Here is a 21,054-nt window from a genome sequence, read left to right as displayed (position 1 = left end):
AAGGCAGTTATTGGTTTTATAGCACTGGTTCTATGAAAAATATGGTGCAATAACTGTCCAAAATCCCACACGGAAAGATTCTTAATTTTGTCTGAGGTAAAATGGATGCTTCCATGTGAACCATTATAACAAAGATGGAATCTTAAAAAATTAGTTCACCCAAAAATTACAATTCTCTAATCATTTACTCGCCCTCACGTCGTTCCAAACCCGTAAGACTTTAGTTCACACAAATGAAGATATGAGAGATTTATGCCCCTCTATTGACAGTCTACTGAACTACCACACTTTGACGCTTCAAAAAGTTCAGATGAAATCTTAAAACTAATCCATATGAATAAAACCATTTAGTCCTCATTTTCTGAAGTGACACGATCGCTTTATATGATGAATGGATTTAATTTAGGCTTTTATTCACATATAAACATTCATCAACTTGCTTGCTTGACGTGCGAGAACTAATGAGCATCATTCTCGCGCGTCAAGAAAGCAAGTTTATGTCCGCTGATCAATATTTATCTGTTCATCATATAAAGTGATCGTGTCTCTTCTAAAAATTTGGACTAAACCATATGGATTAGTTTTACGATCTATTTGTGAACTTTTTGAAGCGACAAAGTGGTACTTGCTCGTACTGTCAATGGACAAGGTTTCGAAGAAAAGCAAAAATCTTACAGGTTTGGAATGACATGAGGGTGAGTAATTGATGACAATATTTTTCATTTTTGGGTGAACTTACCCTTTAAAACGTATGCATACTATTGAATAAAAAATGTTGCATTATAACCATGCCCATCTGATTATGTAATAAGGGATTTTTCCTACCATTGGAGCAATTAACTTGTGAAGAACCACCCTCATGTTTCTCCAAGTCTGTAATCACTGCAACTCCCGACAGGCATTCTTCTCCTTTTTGAAAATGGAAATAAATATCTTCTACTTAATACTCATCAGCCATAACATGATGTCTATTTTTCCTCACTAATATATTCATATACAGTATTCCTTGTTATTAATTTAATTATTCAGCATATAATTAAAAGGTTCGATTCAAATCACTTAAAATCAACTGACAGCCGCAGAATTAATTCAAAAAGTCAACAATGGTTTTCTACAACATGACTGGTGGCCAGTAAACAAAAGCACACGAGTCGTGGGTTGATCTTATGCTCGATGCACAGCCTACATGATTCATTTTCAATTAACTCTTTAAGATGAGAATTTCATACAATCTGTTTAGAATGAAAAATGACTAGTAATGGCTGACTAAAATATCCTTGTCTGCATTAGATAGGTATACTTTTTTTCTTACTTGCTGTCAATCTTTATCCCAGTGCCGACATATTTTGATAAATAATCAGGTGAAATGGGCTTTGATACAGTTTTCTCCATTCTGTTAGTAATGTAATGCCCGTTTATGCTTACTCTGTTAGGCAGGTGTGTATTATGGATCCAGGTTCACAGGAGAGGACAGGATTGGATTTCTAATAAAGCTAATGGTGGCCTGGCGGCAGAATGACGGCCAGGTCTCTTCCTGGAATCTGCCGGGGGCCTGCTGCTGTATTTTAATGCCCAGATGAATTTGTTTCCCCCTGTCAGTTGTTTAGAAAACATCAGATAAATCAGGCCTGAAGATTGGTCCCCAGACCTGTGCAGAATCCCGATAGAGCACGTTAACCACAAGCCAGAGGCCAGGCCAATTTTAGACACATCTCGAATTTTAATACAACCTAGACTGATTCTCCTGACAGAGCAGTTCTCCATGCTTGGGATATATTAGATCTGATTGGTCAGCTGTCAAGATTGTCACTACCTTGATTACATTGTGGAGATGTAATGCTGGGTAACTGTGATGCCTTCCAGCTGACTATTGAGGAAAATCCATTGAATATATAGAGATTTCAGAGCATTAGGTGATGGTGGAGTGACATTTACATAAAGTGAAAACAAACAGTGAAAAGGTAAATCAAGCAAGCTGAAGTTAATATCATAGGTTCTACATCTCTGGATAAATCTGATATTTGGCTCTTTTTTTTTTTTTAAGAGGCGCCCAGGTTATTACAATTTTTTACCAGGTTTCTGAAAAAGATATTGCTACTTCAAAGGGATACTTCACCCAAAAATGAAAATTCTGTCACCATTTACTCACCCTCATATTTTTCCAAACCTGTATGACTTTTGACTTAAATATCTAGACTGCACTTTTCCCCCTTGGGATGTTCATGAGAGTTTATGAAAGTAAGAAATTTTCCAGCTATTCTTTGTAGCTGGATCTTTTCAAAGGCCACATACACACTGTAAAGTTTCAGGACTGACAACCACATTTAAATGAGGGAGTGAGACCCATAAATGATCGTTCCATGTGTCTACAGAACACGGTTAACTCATGAAACTGTGACGATTGACACCGTCGTAACCATAGAAAAGTTTTGGCATCCAACAAAGATTTGTTATCCACTATTCTGACCAAAGAAATATTAGGCGTTTCGTTTTACTTACGCTTGAAAGGCTACTTCACAGAGCGTGTTCTTGTAGTGTTGCCATGTCCACTTATTATAAGTGTTTTTGAGCTTGTTGTTTAATCTTGGCTCAAAGCGATCGAATTTATTGAGTCATTTAAGTGAGCATATGCGGGTCGTGATATTTTTGTCTTATTTTCATTATAAAGCATTTAGACTTGTTTCGGTATATTGTGGCTTGTTCTTGTTTGCTGTTTTTCTAGCAAGATCTAGCAACATTGATGTGTCAAGGCTCGTAACGCCCTCCCTTGTGATTTACGAACATGGAGAAGAGAGGAACATCTCTGATGCATGTTAAAATATGGGAAACACTTTATTTTGATGGTCCCTTTGGACATTCTGTTGACTATAAGTACATTTGGAACTACAAGTCAACTAACTCTCATTAGTATTAGTAGACTGTCTGCTTAATATCTGCTAACACTTTATTGTGATAACAGACATTCTACTAACTATAAGTAACTTTGCAAGTACATGTCAACTTATTCTAACCCTAACCCTACCAGTCTACTAATACTCCACTAACACTTTAATGAGAGTTAGTAGACATGTAGGTGCAACTTTACTTATATTTCAACAGAATGTGTTAAAGGGACCATCAAAATAAAGTGAAACCAAAATGTCATTAGCAACTAGTTATTCAGTTTGGTTTAACTCCCGAATTAACTCCCGAAAAATTCAGGTTGTGACAACCGTTTGAGCTTATATATCTCAATATTAATAACAGTCTGGTTAATTTTGAGTCTTGAACTATAAACTCTCAAGGGTTGGCTTTCTAAATATATGTGTGTTATGTGTCTATTCAGAATGACTTATGAGCAGCAACCTTTTTATTTTGGGTATGTCATGTATGCAGCACTTGCCAAAATTGGGGGTGATGAGCAAGGGGTTAATTCGGTTGTAGAATGCTGTTGACACTTGATAATCAATTGCAATTTTATTTATTTGGGGAGTGGAGCTAAATAAATAAACAACAGTTATTAAAAAACAAAAAGCATTTTACATGTTTTGCGTTTTTCTTTCACAGATTTTGCTCTTTTTTTAACTGCTTAGCTCCTCATTCACTGTAGAAAAAAAAACTATCACTCTTTCTTTTCATGTCATACAAATTTGGAACAACACGAAGGCAAGTCAATTATAACAGATTTTTATTTTTATTTTTTGGGTGAACTATCCCTTTAAGGGCTCGACGGGACCTTCAGGACTAAACTTGTTTCCGGATCCTCTCTAACTATGCCAATGTGCCAAATTCCTTGAAAGGTGTTAATTCACGTCTTGTCAAATTAGCCCTCTCACTTCAACAACAATTCTTAAGGGCTGATAGGGATGAATTGACACTGAGATTGTGTACAGTCCCACAATTTCAGACAATGTGTATTTACGCCCTGAATGCTCTGGACTAAAATGCCCCTCGCCCCTCCAGCGATTGTTCTGCACCAAGTCACAGAGACACCATTAACTCAATCCATGACCTGTCTCTCTCAGGGTTAGTCCATCCCCTCAAAGCTTATCAGAATCCACCTCTACTCTAAACACTCTGAGGGTAAAGGCCAGCACAAATCACAAACTTCTATATAAACTCAGTTATGGCCAAACCACCAAAGGTTAGCGATCAAGGCGGCAGATCTGTGAACGCAACGCTAACTGTTGAGCCGCGATGCCAGAGAACAGTGTGTTGAGACATGTAGCTTACAAGTGGCTAGCTGATATTAAAATGGAAAAGCCACACAAGGAAAGCCGAAGCTAAGTGTGTCTAATCAAGATGAATGAATCTGTTCCACAAAGCCTCCCAGCGGATGCGGCTGTACCAGCGCCCTCCATACTTCACTCATTAATTACCGTGAATTAATGGTTTTATCCAAACCAAGTAAATAAAAGATTGTCACCCAGCCACAAATCGAGAGCAGCTTTTATTAAATACTGTGAAAATGTCAGCCGGTTAGAGCCAAATTAAAGAGACAAACAGATCAAACTGCATTGCAATCAGAAATAATCTTCATGTTACATGATTAAATTACCCACTGCATGTTCCGCAGAGGCTCAACATGCATTGTTCCGCTCCTACGTAATTCCTAGATGCCAATCCTTTGTAACCAGAGCCTGCAAGCATGTTTGAGACCCTCTGCACCAGTCAGGACTGTTGGATGTGGTTGCTGACAGACAGCTCCGTAGTAAGCATCCTATTTAAGACTGAGAAGATTGGGCCTTTGTTGACAGAAATTCACACATTTCCTCCTACCCATCCTATGACATGTTCTTCCAACCTGCATTTATGAAAGCACTGGTGAAGGCATGTTAACTAGCCAAGGACACTTTACCTAGTGGACTCAATTTCCTATGTCAATATGAGCACAAACAGTGTGAAACATGCCAACGCAGAAGCTACATTCTCTTCCTTTTGGTGCCAGCATAGTCATTCCATCTGTGTCATATTAGTGCTGTAAATCATTCTTTTCAATCCTCATTTGTATGTCTTGGCTCAAGGTTATGAATTTCTGAAAGAATAATGTACGTTAATTAAATTTTTTGAGTGGCAGCTGAAGAATTCCTTCATTCAAGCATGTTTACCGAGTTGGTCGACTCTCCATGGAGAGAAATGAAAATGAGCTCAAACAAAACCAAAGTCAATTTGAAGTTGCCCCAGCACTTTGAATTCATTTGCTAAGTCGTCATACGCAAAGCAAACTGTTAACGCACAGTTCAAACAAAGCATTTTGCAAAATGACATGAAGAATTCATTAGGTGTTTTGTAAGTCATTGTGGCCGTTCATTCAAGTCAACAGTTATGACAAGGTGACTTCTAATTCAAAGTTTTCAATGTTCAGAAATTCAAACATTCTCTTTTCTTGAGTTGTTAAAGCCATCTTATTTTATAGTTAGTGACTCATTAGCGTAATTGTGAGCACATAAAACGTTCTTAAATAAAAGTTGCACCAGATTCAAAAAAAGGTGTATGCACATGTGTTCTCACCCTCATCTTATTGTTGAAGAATCTGGATTACTCTAAATTCACAAAATTAGCATAATATATGGTAAGCCTATTATAAGTGTTTATATTTTAGACCGGGCAGGATGATTCGTGGAAAATAGCGTACACACATCACTCGCCCGTGCAAGTCTCGTCATATCCGTAAATAGAGAAAAGATGCTCCGACTACTTCGACGCATATATAGTGTGGGAGCGCATAGTTTAGTTGTCACAACGAGTGAGAAAGGTTGACATGGAGCAAGAAAAATCTCAATCCTCCGGGGAATCACTCATAAAAAAAATTAAAAAAAGAGCTTGAGCACATCAGAGCTCGTAATAAAACAAGAATCAACACTGGCTTGGCTTTTCGGAGATGGTGAGAACTGAGGAGTTTGAAATGTTGTAAAAGCTACACGGAGATGCCATTTTCACTACTCAGGTGAGTAGGCATTTTATTGAATAGATAAATTTATATTTGTAGCTCTCTAATGGGGTTTATTGTAGAATTACCTATTGTGAAGGGAAATTTTTATTATGGTTGTAGTTGTGTTGGAGTTTATTTTCAAAGAAGTATCTTGTCTGTTAATAGCTACAGTAATGTCTTCAGCTAGTCGGCTTGAGATCCTTTCCATCCAAATATGGTTATATCTCGTCTATATAAGTCCATATAATCTATATAAGTATTATGAGCAGTAGGATAACCATATTCATCCGCAGTCATGCAGAGCCTAAGCACAACCAAACCAATGTTCTTCCATAAAATGCATGCAGTTTTGTTTAATCTCTAAAGGGCCAAAAGTTACATAGTGTACCTATGTTTTTTTGATAAATTTAGAAAAATGTAGATTAATAAATATATTTGAATGAAAAAATAAAATGATAAATACAATCAAATATAAAAGATGTTTGCATGTACAAATACACGATTAGTAAATGACAGACAGGCAAATTCTAACATTAAAAGCAGACTGCATATCCCATGTGCCAACTTGAGATATTAATACCAATGGCTCATAGAGGTCACCTTTATTTGAGCAGTGTGAGAAATATAGACTTATTGAGAAGGGCTGGGCTGAAGATTAGAGTATTGATTTTGCAAGGCAAAAATCAGGGTGAGTGAGACCTGTGAAAGGGAGCGTGTTTGAGAATGCAGCTTTAAAGGGTGTGATACATATGACACGTTTTCCTCTTGAGTGAATATGACAGGGAACAATAGCCCTGTATCTGCCATGAGGTGAAGTGAACACACTCACCTCCATATTTATATGTGAAACGCACAAGGATAACCATTTCCTGTAACCCAATAGTTTATTCTATTTGTTTAAAAGAAAAATAGCCAAATAGTATCCAAAAAATTGCAAATATGATACTGAGGATCAGGAGGATCACGTGAGCTCCAATGTCTTCTCATTGGTAGTCATCCAATTACTCATTTGCATAAAGTTGAACTTTGTCCCATCGTTAACGGTCCATATTGCTCATGCCTCCACAAGAAAAATGCCAACTCTCATTAAAAATGAATGACTTCTGGTTGCATTGTCATTGCAATTCACTTTAAGTGTGAAAAACCCTTCGCTTGCATTTGCATAGTTTTAGGGCTCGATTCACTAAAAGAATTATGCAGAATGTGTGTGCATATAAAAGGCACTATTGGGAGAAGCTATTCAGTTAAAGTGAATTCCCCTTGGTGTACAGTATTGTTTATCAGTGGAAGATAGCCTGAAATATACAGACAAAAACTTATCTTTTTTGATGGACCAAAAAGGAAAGTGAAATAAATAACACTAGTATAATACGACAAGATTGATCTGCCTGAGGTTTTCAAAACTTCTCTAGAAAGTAAGGAAAGTATAGGCTAAATTTAGGTGTGAAACTTCTTGTAGGAAGTCAGTTAAGTCTTGACTTATTTTTGACCTAGTAACTGTATGAATTACTGTAAACTGAATGCCCTGAAAAATATATTTAGAAATTAGTTTAGCACTGAGTGAAGGGAAAAGCTTACAAAATGCAAATGGACATGGGCTGACTTGACAAGCAAATGCAGAATTAGTGCTTTGTCTCTAAGAAGAAATAAAATCAGTTGACATAAGCAAAAAAAAAAGACCAATCAAAGTCTGAACGCAGTTGATCCTCATGTTTTTTTTACTCAGTCCACTGAAGACAGCAGATAAGGTTACGCTAACTTTAGTTTGTCTTCTAACAAAGTGCATCCTCAGCCAAACCACATGCCTGCTCTGCAACTTTTAATCTATCTATCTATCTTGGATAGATAGAAAGATATATATATATCTAACATCTGTCCATATACTTCCGTAATTTGCATAGTGCCGCTTTAAAAGTTGAGATTAGCAACATCATGGCTATTTAAAAGTCCCATATTTCACACTCCCACTTGGGAGTCCTAAGAGACTAATAAATAATACATGCCCACAAAACACGTGTGTCCTGCCCAAATGTACTCAGCACCAGGTGACACAGCGTTCACAGGAAACCCCCCTGCAGTTTGGCCCTGCTCCTCATGTCAAATAAAGAGGGGACAACAACAATGTACCACCCCTCATCTTGCCCTCTCCACCCTCTTCACTATCCCGTGCCAGCCAGCCTTTGTGCCAGGCCCCTGATGCCCACGGCAGATGGCGGAGTGGGCGGCAGGTACTAGCCTCCTGGCACAGCAAACATCTGTTATCATTACCAAATGCTAATTGCCATCAATCAAGACAGCACCCAAGTGCATTTATATGCAAGGTTCATAAGCGGAGGAGTGTGCAGGAAGGGGGAGGTAGACATAAAAAGTGATGTCTAAATTTCCCTCGGAGCGATGGCAGGGGAGAACACTGTGGTAAGAGGAAGCTGAAGGTATTATTGAGGGTGGCAGGGTGATCCCCTTGTTAATGTGCAGCCTATGAGCTGAGCTGTAAGGTACTGTTCTCCTCCATCAATAGTGTGCCCTGTTGTGCTCCAACATCTTCCCAAGTGCAGCTTCAAGAAACGAGGTGAAGCTCAGGAGATGCAAAGCATGGTGTGGGTCTAAGCTACTGTCCCTATGAATAAAACAAGGGCGAAATCTGCAGTTTAAGGATGCACTCGAGTTCAGAAAACCACTTTTACACACCAAGCCAACAAACAGGACATCACACATGCTCGGGTCTGTACCAAAAGTCTAGAGCCTCTAAAACAGGATCCACCGAATATTGTTTGATCAATGACCTTAAATGTGTTAAACAAAATTATGACTCCAACCATATGTTAAATTGTCCCACATGCACTGATGTACTGAATATGTAATTAATGTATCGTTTGGTCGGATTCCTGCATCATAATCAAAAACTGAACACACTGATTACAGAATTTAATAATAATCAGATATTTTAAAATTGTCACAGTTCATGTTTTGAATTTGATTTTGTCAAATGATTTGCAAATATATAACAGATATTTAACAACTTAATGTCTGTTTGTGTTGGTTTGCTGCCATCATATGCTCATATCATATATGAAGAGTTCAGATGCAGAAGCCTCTAAGTGCCATCGGAAATTTTCTTCTAGAATGATCATTTTTATCAAGCTCGTATATTTAAGTTCAGTAATTTCACTTAAATGGCAGTGAAAATTACCTATTAATTGTCATTTAAGTGAACTTGTGAAATATACGAGCTAAATGATCATTCTAGAAGAAAATTTCAGATTTTTCTCACTTTTGCATCTGAACTCCTCATAATACATCAAAATAATACATCAGGCAAAATAATACATCAGGCTTAAACACACCAGGATAAGATGTATGCCAAATATGCCAAAGATTTTACATTTTCTGATTTAAAAGTGCATCGTATTCATAAGGTAAATATATTATTTACAGCCCTATAAATTATATTAAAAGTTTGAAGTAAAATTAAAATGTAATACACATACAACCCTGTACATAGATAGACATGCACAGCTTCCATGTCAGACGCAAAGTAAGCATCATAAAGTATGAGAACACATTATATTTTTATAGGCATGGGTTTAAAATGCACCACTCAGCTTTATTCAGTACGGCTCTCTGCGCTCCTTTTCTATCATCGGCCTGAAAAAGGTTGAAGAACCGATGCTCCAGAGCAGAAGCTTCCTCACTGTTTCTTTACCAGTTAATTGAGACATGGAAGTGAGCCGGTATAGCTGGACCTCAGCTTTCCTGTGTCCTAACTCTGCTGTGTGCAGATCAGTGGGTGGGTGTGCGCTGGCACTGTCGGCCCAGGCGCGGTGTGAGGGCCCGGACCCCTTGAGGGAGATGGTGGGCTGACTAAGCAGCGCTCTCTTGGATCCATCGCCCTGAGCCGGTGCCACGAAGCCACCTGCGCCAAAGAGGAGCACTGCGGCCGTCGTCTGCTCTAACAGTCCATTCACAGCCACCCATATGGCTCGAGCCTCAGGGGATCTCGATGCCAACGGGGTGGAGGGTGAGGTGGTTCATTTATCCACACATCACAGCTTTAGAAAATCACATACATGCGATTACACGCTTCATTGTTTTATATCCATATTTTATCCATTTTATTGTAGCTAGTTCAAATTGTAACATAAACCTAGAATTTACACAAAGCTTTGACTGACTGATAATGTCAATTTTTTGCTGTTGTTGTAATTCTTGTCTTTGTTAGACAGGCTATCGTTCGCCACAGCTGGCCTGTGTCACGGGCACATCTGCGTCCACTTAAATTGCTCTCTGACGGGTCGCTAAATAAGTGTCGGGCCACACATTGCCCATTTTGCTCAGAAATTCATGCAACGACCACCACCATAAACATGCAAGCTAATAAACACTGGCTCTATAGCTGTAAAAAGCCACATTAAAGCTTGCAAACGGCACTCTTGACTGAACATCTGTTAAGTGACATGAAACAACCTGATCCTGAAAAACACAACAGGGACTGCATAAACTTACAATGGCGTCATTTCTCTCAATTAGATTCTCCCACAGAAAATTAAACAACCACACTCCATTGCCCAGCAGCATTAAGAAACCAGCTTGGAGCTAAGTTCACCAAAAGTATCAATTAGTGAAAACCAACGACAGTCTATAGCAGTGCATTTCAACTGATTTTGTTGCAGGTTCCACATTGGACTTGTCCCAACACAGTACCAAAAAAAAAAAAAAAGAGCCCATAAAATATATTATGATGAATTGAACATGTCCAACAATAAGATCATTTGTTAGTACGCCACTTTCCAGTAAGGTTTAATGTGTGAACATTTGTTATTAATGCATTAACTAACAATTTTAGTAAATAAAAATGTTAATGTTCATGTTGGTTCACAGTACATTTGTGTTATCAGATAGAACTTTTGATCTTATAAATGTATTAGTAAATGTTGAGATTAACATTAGCTAATATTAGTAAATGCTGTAGAAGTATGAATCATTGTTAGCTCATGTTAACCAGTGTAGTAACTAATGTTAACAAATTAAAACATTGTAAAGTGTTACCATGAACATTGACTAGTGCAATAGGAATCATAAAATAAAATGTTAATTCTGAGAAATAAAGTCGCAATTCTGAGTAATAAAGTCAGAATCGCAAGATATAAACTTGCAATTTCAACTTTCAACTGCCAGATTATATCCGAAACTAGCATTCTGACTGTATAACTCACAATTGAGTTTATATCTCACGTTTCTGAGAAAAAGGTCTGAATTGCTAATATAAACTCGCAATTCTGAATTTTTTTTCTCTCAATTGTGAGTTTATATCCAATGATTCGGACAATTCGTAAAGTCCGAATTGTGACAAACTCACAAATAAAAAGTTGCAATTACTTTAAACATTTTTTATAAGACCAAATTCATTGACTAATATACAGTGTTAACCCTTATTGGCTTTAATTAATATAAATATTTGACACTTCAGACCCAATCAGAACAGACCGCTTTATGTGTCACAACCCACCAGTTGCCCTAAACTATTTGTTGGAATTCTGCAAAGACATTCACACATTTTCTTTTACATCTGTGATAAGATACGACACTCAGTATACTCATATGCATGCACAAAAAATAACATTGTTATGATATGCATACACTGACAGTTAAAACACTGACCTAATTTCTGATAGTAGCAACTTAGAAACGTGAAAGAGTGAACATGAATAAAGTTGTGAGATTGCAGATTAAAAATGCAACTTCAAAGCCTGTAGGTGCGATTTAATTTTTAATATGTTTACAGCCTACTGCAACAGCACCAAATGTTGCAGCTTTATTATTTTTTAAATTATTATTTTTAGAGAGGGGTGTGTGTGTGTGTTCATACACCCCTATTCCATTACATCTGGAAGGCTGTAGTAATTTCAGAAGATACAATATAAAAACTTTGTTTGTTTAAACTGTGTACAGCACAGATAAGAACTGCAGAAAATTAATCTGATAACATAGGTAACATGAACCACAGATTGTAGTAAAGACAGAGCGAGCATAAAAACATAAGATAGAGATATTGGCTCATTTTTCCTGAAACGTAATCCCCATCAGAGGACAAATGTGGGCGAGGTATGCCAGTTCCTCAGCACGGCTATGCTAACAGAATCACCTTTATCCACATAGACAGGTGTCAGCGTCAGCAGTTGGGCTGCCAGTGGAACAGGCTGTGTCTGCAAGCCACGCTGTGCCAAAGAGTCCTGATCTACACGAAGGAATGTATGTGAGTGTGTGGAAACGTGAGACCATCTTCCACAGTTTCGAAGCATTCTAGCATATTTATGAATTTTTAATCAAATTGAAATGTTGTGAGTGTGTCAGCAACCGTATCGCCAGTTAAGAGTGCACTTAAAAGTCATCATGAAAACTGACTGTATTTTTTAAGATCCACAATATTACAATTTTGGAGATAGTGATAAGCTGGTAAATTATTTTCATGTTATAGCCAATAACTTAAATAGCCGATATTAAAATTCTTTACCATTTCATCCAGATATGTTAAAAATAACACACTAAAATCAATCGGTGTAAAAACGCTACAAGTGAATTAAGGCATCACAACATTATAATAATCTTGAGACTTAATGTCAGTGAATTATTAGTGTGTTTAAAGATTAACTTTAAGTGAGTGTTAGATGACAGCAAAGGTAATCAAAATTGTAAAAATAGGAGAGATACATAATTAAATATCTAATATCAGCAAAACGATAAAATAAATAAATCTGTAATATCAGCTGATATAACGAGACCAATTTGCAGTATCATGCATCTCTAATATTTACTTTCTAAATGTGTTCCTGCTCTTATTGTGAATGAGGAAATTTACCAAAATTAGCATTTTATCTTTATATCAAATCAAAATATTTTTCCGCAGACAGGCATTGCTTTAAGCAACTCACAATCTTCATGGCTCTACTCTGGCATATAATCACTCACCATCCAAAATCATGTCCCGTCCTATGCTTTTAACCTCTTAGAAATTCTTGTTTGACTCCAAACATGTCCTTGCAAAAGCAAAATGAGTTTCAAACAACCATCAGAACTGACTTTAATGCCTGAGCTTTAGCATATCACAAGTGCAGGGCTGAAGAAAACTCCACCATATGGCCACAAGTGTGTCCACTTTAGCTCTATCCCAACTCGTAGCCACACATCTGGACAGCCTTCACCTCTAATTGTCACTAATGTCTGAACATGACATGAGTCAAGAAGGAATTAACCCTATACAGGACCACTGACCTGGGTTTATAGAGGGGGGTCACAATCTCAGCCACTTTTTCGTCTCTGACAGACAGGGGGGAAAAAAGGATGCATTTCAAGCACAGGTGCGCAGGACGTTCACTGATGCCTGAAAATATGAATTATAAAAAAACATGTATTTGGAATCTGTCTTAATGTCTGAGAACAAGAATGTGAGCAAACAAACACGCCATCAACATCCAACAGGTAGCAAACACGAGCTTGATGACAAAAGGACTTTGTGGCAAGGAACGCACATTTCTGGAGCAGCATGCCCTGAAGGAGCCTCAAGGAGCGACCGGGAAAACACCGAAAAATCTAGTGCGTGAACAAACACATCTTTTCATGAGTTGTGTCAGTGTGTTCATGCACTAGATGGCATATTCAGCAAACAAATGATAACAGGCAAAACACAGCAAACTCACTTTGTGGTTTAGCAATCAAAGAGAGGGAGTTTTACAAGGAGACGATCGGCTGATGCAGGAATGATAAAAATTCTCAAGAACAAGTTGAGTTCAATCTCCGCCAGCGCAGGTATGTAATCTATGTAGTGAATGACAGGTCGTACTCCCCCCAACAACAGAGGCGAGATTTACACCCATCCATCCACTTATCAAAAGTGTCATGCAGAAAAATAATCCTCCGACAAGAGTGATAGCACGCTTGTCCTTCGAAAAATGAAAAAAAAATTGAAAGTATTAAAAAAAGTATTACTAAAATGAAGAGCTTTCAAAATAAATCTCCTCTAGGTTAATAAAGTTGTCATACACTGGATTTTATAAACTCAATGTCAATAAATAAATAAATATATAAAACATCACTCATGGGCATTTCACCCAATATGTTTACTTTATTACCCTTTTAAAGAAACAGGGTGACAATATGTAGCAATCAAGCCTCTCGTCTGATTGGTCGATGCGGGTTTGAGATTGTGTTTGAGACCCAACTATCCCCTTAAATGCCACATTCCCATGGTTACCTCGTCCAGAATGGCTTCTAGCTCACTGAACTGCACCAGTTCTGATGGATTTCACTTTAACAGCCTTTAGAAACAGGCTGACAGGTCTGAGAAAGAGGAAGAAATGTCATTCACTGAAACTGTTGTGTTGATGCATGGGATGCATGTGTCATTGCTTGACGAGGATGTCTGAGAAATTCACATTCAACTAAAACTCTTTCCCTAAATCATATGTAAGCTGGCATATGACTCATGCAAGACATGTATGAACCAGCGTTGACCTAACCACACGCTACAAGACAAAAAGATGTCTTTCATGTTAATCTCAGGGTTTGTCCTACCAGCCGTGAATGTGATATGGTTAGGATCAAATATACAACAAGCGACGAATGGAATCTCAACAACAACAGTGGAATCTCCTTAGTCCAAAATTTTGTTCCACATAACTGTATATTAAACATCAAATATCTTCTGATTGGCTGTTAGTGTGTGTGTTTTGCAAACCAAATTCTCATTGGAGTGTTTTGTTGTTAGGACAATACTAATGCAACATGCCACCTTTTAGGCCTCTAGGCAAAGGAGAAATGAGATAAAGGTAAAAACTAAATTAAGATGTTTGCTTTGACTGAAATTAGAAGAAAGTGTGTATAATACAGCCACAAAAATATGACTTCTGAAAAAGAAAATCATTTAAAATTGTAATAATATTGTAAAATATGACAAATAAATTCAACCTTGTTAAGCATGAGACTTTATGAGTCATTTATAAAACAAAATGGGCCCTTATGACCCCAAACATATGAACAGTAATGTATATTTCCAGCCAAGAAAAGGTTTAATATTCAAAATATTGAAATATAGTGAAATAATGTTCAACAGCAATATTATTTGTAAAAGTATTTCCTTTTTTAGATGCAAAGCTCACTACCGCTATTAGTTGGGTACTGACACAGCTTATGCTATGGATACACTTTACCCAACAGCTACCATTTTGAGAAAAATAATTCATGGCTAATCTACACCCAGATAATTTACATGATTTTACACTAGTAATTCTTTAGCAGTAAATTGTCTACACGGCATGTAAAATGATCTTTATGCCAAAGCAAATTAAATAAATATGTTTTGGTACTTTTTTTCCATATGATGCGCCATTTCTAAACTATTACAGTATATGCGACACAAAAGTGAAAAGGGGCCCACTGACACCACAACTGACTGACCTCTTGGCAAGTCCATCACTCGCATGACGGTGCCCTTAGGAGTCTTCCTTTTTTTCTTTTTTTTTTTTCTTTCATGGAGTTGCTGTGCCGTCCTTCATGCTGAGTTCGGGAAATGAGCCTCCCTGTACCAATTTGTCCTGGCCTTTCAGACCCTGTCCCTGATAGACCACCTGCCCAGGGCCTCTCATTGCTCCCATGCAGGGGGTGGCAGTGCCCTCCACGGGCCCTAACTCCCAAACCCAGCTGCCTTAATGGCCGCCGTGTTGGCCTATCGTACCAGGCAGCGAAGCATGGCTCTGCTCCACCAGACGCCAACACTCTCATGGAATGCTAATGACCTCTTCCATTCCCATCTTCCGTTCCCATCTTCGACACGTAGCCAACCCTTCCCCCACAATCTGTTGTTTCCGTCAAGCACGCATGCAAAAAATGACAGTTTACAATAAAAGGTTCATATAACTGGAATGAGTCTACAATACACGCATTAAGGAAAATTATGAGATTCAGACAAACATTTTGAGAGGGTCTTTTCACTGCGAACAGCTTTTAGCTGGTCGTGCACTTTACTGTCGCACTGCGTGAGTTCAGTAGCTCAAGTGCACTTACAGACACTTCTCCCTACACCCCCTACCCCGCTTACTCGGGCTGAATGAGAAACTAGCATCCCCTTGGGCACATTCATTCCTAAGGTGACTGGAACAAGTGGAGATTGTAGTCCGTATTTACTTAAAATGAGAACAGATTTAGAATTGGAGGGGAGGAAAACAGGAATTGCAGCCGGTTCCAAACATCTACTCTGTACTAATTTAAGTGGCTCTTGATATTATTCAGAGAGGTTCTCAGATGCTGAAGGCGTTTCTGCCATTTGATGAAAGCAGCCCTATGTTGTCCAATGGATAGCTGGCAAGAGCCCATACTAGACCAGTATCCGATCCAATGGTTTCCTTATACAGAAAAACCAATGCAATTGTGGAGTGCCATATACATAATCAATGCACTTTAATTGTTTGTGTTCATATGCTAAAAGCCTAGTCTAATACAGAGATGATTCAATCAGAATTCCAAAACAAAATTGAAATAAATCATACTCTAAAGGCCTGTTCACACAAACTCTAACAAGACTAAACAAAAAAACAGAACTTGTAAAAAATATTATTTGCATACAAGTTTAGTCTGACGAATTTATTCTTTCTTTTAAAATAAATAAAAAACCTGAATCGTGCTGTTTAGCATCTGATAAGCTTCAAAGAAATTCAAAACTATGAACGATACATTATTTAATTGATTTGCATTCATTTTAAAATCTTATCCATGCTTTTTTTTATAGCAAAAGTTCAGCAGCTTCAAATGTTGTTTTACATGGTGTAAAAACAAATGGGGGGACGGTGTAAAAGAGCGGTAAACACCTGTGGAAAAAGGGCATTCTAACAGACTCAAAAAATACTATGCAACACTCCCCTGAAAGTTACTTCTATTCAAGAATATACTATGGAAATTAAGTTTTCTTGAGTTTTCTTGTGTGTGCTTACCAGATCAGATAAGTCTTGTATTCTTCCGGGAAGTAGACTGTTATTCTCCACTGCTATCAGAGTCTAGGCTTCAACTGGCAGCATTCCTTCTTGTCTGAACAGGATTCTGAGGAAAACAATGCAGAGATGAAAAGGAACTGTGAGATGTAGAGAATTACTAGATGTGCACCGCTATCAAAAAGCACCATAACGCATGCCAAAAACTGAAGTAGTGTTAAAGCCATAATAAAAACATGAACTCATGTTAAACGAGGCTTTCTGTGATCTTTTTTTTCTTTATGTAACTGCAGTCAGAGTGGTGATAGAGATTTGGAACCCACCACTGACCAACCCATGATCATCACAAATACAGCCATGTGACCAAAGATCATATAGAATCTCTACTGAACTCAAGTCACTCAAAAAAAGAAAATTCTTTCAGACATCATTCTAATATGCTAACTTTTCTGATTATTATCAATTATGAAAATAGTTGTGCTGCTTAATAATTCTGTGGAAACTGCTGCATTTTTTCAGGATTCTTTGATGAATAGAACAGCTCAACTGAACAATTAAAAAGAACAGCATTTGAAATAGAAATCTTTTGTAACATTATAAATGTATTTGCTATCACTTTTGACCAACTTGTACCAATGTATCCTTGCTAAAATAAAGTTAGGCTATTACTAAAAAATACTATCTTTATATTAGGTGTCTTTAACTACTACGCACTTACATCAAACAATAAGAACAGTGTACTTGTTGTGTTCATGTTATATTGCAAAACACTTTTGCTGCTATTGAGGAGGGATATGGGTACGGTTAGGAACAGGCTTGGTGGTATAGGTAGGTTTAAATGGGTCATCGGATGCCCATTTTCCACAAGTTGGTATGATTGTTTAGGGTGTTCATGATAAGTTTGTAATATACTGTGGTAAAAAATCCTCAATGGTTGTGTAAAACAACACCCTTTTAACCTCCTCAAAAACAGCTTTGTTCACAGTGACCTGTTTCGGTGCATGTCTCTTTAAATGATAATGAGCAACTGCTCACCCCACCCCTCTCTTCCATGGAGGGTGTCGAATGGCTGAGGGCAGAAATATGCTAATACGGGACAGTCCGTCAGTGGTCGTGGGCGGAGCATGAGCATTATGGCATCATAGTGCTCAGAAAATCCAAACGGCCTGATTATTGAGAGTGTTTAGACTTTTTGAGGATTAAAAAAAAGGAGTGAATGGATTTTTTTCATTGTATGGTGGTTGTGTACACACACTGCAAAGACACATTTATATGCAAACACCATATAAAAGTGATTTTTGCATCCGATGACCCCTTTAAGGGTGGGTTAAGAGGTGTAATTACAGATGTAATTACATGCAGGCATTTTAAAATTGTATATATATATGTGTGTGTGTGTGTGTGTGTGTGTGTGTGTGTGTGTGTGTGTGTGTGTGTGTGTGTGTGCATGTGTGTGTGTGTGTGTGTGTGTGTGTGTGTGTGTGTGTGTGTGTGTGTGTGTGTGTGTGTACAATGTAAAAGCATGTATGTACACAATATGTGCATTGTATCAAATGATTAATTTAAATGTTAGTACACAGTAGTTAAAGACACCTAATATAAAGCCAAATCATTAAATCAATCATCATTTAATCATTAACATTAATGCAAGATATTTAAAAAACATTTTAAATGTACATACAGATACAATTACCAACACATTATATTTGGGGGCGTGACTTAGCATGAAGGAAATATTGCCAAGTAAAATGGATAATCTGGAAAAAAATAATAAAAAAAAAAAAAATGTTTTGATGCACGTGTAATCACATATAATTTATCATTTAATTTATAATTTAATATAATTTTAATTTAGTTTATGTTTGACTTAATAAACAAGCAAATACTTAGAAATGACTTTTTTATATTGGACAAATTAGCTTATAAAGTTATAAAAGTTAAAAAAACGATGACAAAAAAAGTATTTGAGAATTGACTTCAGAGACTTTTCGTGTCTTTATGTCACTGCACCAATCACAATCCAGCCTCTCTCTCTCTCTCTCTCTCTCTCTCTAAAGCACTCCTGAATGGACACCATGCTGGAGGTCATCGTCAATGCTGACGGAGAAAAATATGAGGGTTTTCAAACAGTGTGGCAAGCCTGAGGCAGCAGGTAGGCTCGGGTCAGCCCTCTACCTTGCCCAAACAGAACTATTCATTTCATTGCCCTTGTACCAGCATGAATTCAGCGCTGAGCATTTGTTCTGTGTCTTTTTCTGAGTCTCTCACCTTTCTTTGTACCCCAGGTCTGCGGCGTATTTGAACTGCATCTAACCGAGACTGTTCTCTCTCTCACCTTAACACACCTTTAACAGTCGTTCTCCAGGGACGGTTATTGCTACAGCTGTACAGTCTGTACTCAAGTTCTTTCTCTTCCAGTGCTCAAGAAGAATAAAATGTCTCTTGTTAAACATCCCACACATCCTACATTTTTAACATTACCCAAATTCCTGAAAGATATTTTGTGGAATTTAATTCCAAACTCGTACGACTGGCTTTCCAATTAACCAAGTTGATGCCGCAGTACCAACTGGATCTGACCAGTGAGTGGACTCAGATGCCCAACGCTTAATTCAGTTGAGTATTAACTGCAATTTTCTCTATGCAAAAAGAAAAATCAGCACCCTCAGCCGTAAACATCTTCCGTTCCACGCAAATCTGTCTTCTCAATCGCTTGATCAAGGTATCTGTTCTCCAAAGTGTTTCAAGAGCCAGCAGCTTTGGGGCAGAAAGCTTTTGAAGCCCCTGGAAATACAATACCAGCACTGAGAAAAGCTCCACTTTAGCTCCCCGTGTCCGCCCCTCGTCGCTTTTCTGGCAGCTCGCACAATCCCTCTCCTCCAACATGCCTTCCAAAAATAAGGACAGACGATCTCAGGATTCTTTAATGAACTGTCAAGCGCCTCAGCTCCAGGGTGTACACAAAGATAGGCACCTCAGCAGAGCTCAAACTTACTGTACAGAATAGAGTAAAAAAGAAACCTACAGAAAAAAGGCGTTCACCTGAGTATTTCTAGCTCAGTGTTAGGTGTTCTCTGGTTTATGTCAAAGTAAGCAATCTAAAGTGTTGATTGCTGAAATGTTCATTTGCTTGTGCTTTTATATAGTTGACCTTCATAGTGTTTTCACTTCAACAGAAAATCTAAGGTGAAACGATTCACACAACATCATCACAGGGCCCTTTTCACAACTTTCATTTTGTACAGCCAATCCGCAACAATTAAATCTTTTATGCATAAGAAAAAAGGTCAGTAACCTATTTCTGTTTTCTACTAGACATTGTACAGATTTTTTTTTTTTATGAGGTTTTAATCAAAATCATCTGTATTCGCCAGAAGGCCTATTTGTGGATATATTTTGGCGGCACAGAATGCATTTTTATTAACTTTGAAAGTAGTTTTTAAATGTAAAATTCATGAAAAAAAGTACTATTGCAAGGACAATTGTACAATTACAATACAATATAAGACTCACACATTATAATACGCCTAGTTCTGGAAACAATTGCTTTTGAGCCAATCATCTGACCCATAAATGCCATGTGACTAATCACTATGAAAACACAGGAAAATTATGTCCTGGCATTAATAATTGGCTAATAGCACTAAAAGAATATGCAAAGTAACAAACTCGTCACTGGTGATTGTACTGAACTGTGACGGCAAAATAATAACATAAAAATCTAAATAAAAAAAATCCCTATTTTAATAAAGGTCTGTTATAATATATAATGCAATATTAGGAATAGTTTACTGGCAAAATGGATTTAAAGATAAATTGGAATCCACAGCTAATGTTGAATGGCTGTCAGTGGAAAGCAACATTACTGGTCTGCAGAATGGTGTAGTTACAGCATCTATGACACTGTAAAAAATATTTTTTGAAGTTTACTGGAGTAGGTTTTACAAGAAAACACTATTTTTTTTAGTCTTTCTACTTCAAAATGTCATGTAATCCAATGCTACTTGCAATTTCTTTGTAATTATTTGTGAAACTGAGTAGCCTTTTCTGAGTGAAAATTGTTTCAAAGCAAATCCAACACCATTTTTCTTCCCGTGTAGAAGAATAACTAAACCGTGCTAACCATAACCATGATCCCTTGGTTATTACCTGCGCCTTAGCACTGGT

At 37.5% G+C, this 21,054-nt stretch overlaps 1 protein-coding gene across 1 annotated transcript in view; it reads right to left on the bottom strand.

Annotated features, from left to right (window-relative positions):
- rbfox3a (RNA binding fox-1 homolog 3a) overlaps nucleotides 1-21,054 on the bottom strand; it is a 347,427-nt gene that overhangs the window by 324,810 nt on the left and 1,563 nt on the right. Inside the window, exon 2 of the mRNA XM_079851785.1 lies at nucleotides 16,891-16,996. The gene's annotated coding sequence lies outside the window, so the exon portion shown is untranslated. The remainder of the gene's footprint in view (nucleotides 1-16,890; nucleotides 16,997-21,054) is intronic.

Source organism: Squalius cephalus, assembly GCF_949319135.1.
Source record: "Squalius cephalus genome assembly, chromosome: 19".
In the NCBI taxonomy this organism is placed as follows: Eukaryota; Metazoa; Chordata; class Actinopteri; order Cypriniformes; family Leuciscidae; genus Squalius; species Squalius cephalus.
The sequence above is the reverse complement of the archived record's forward strand: the minus strand, read 5'-3'. Positions and strand labels throughout refer to the sequence as shown.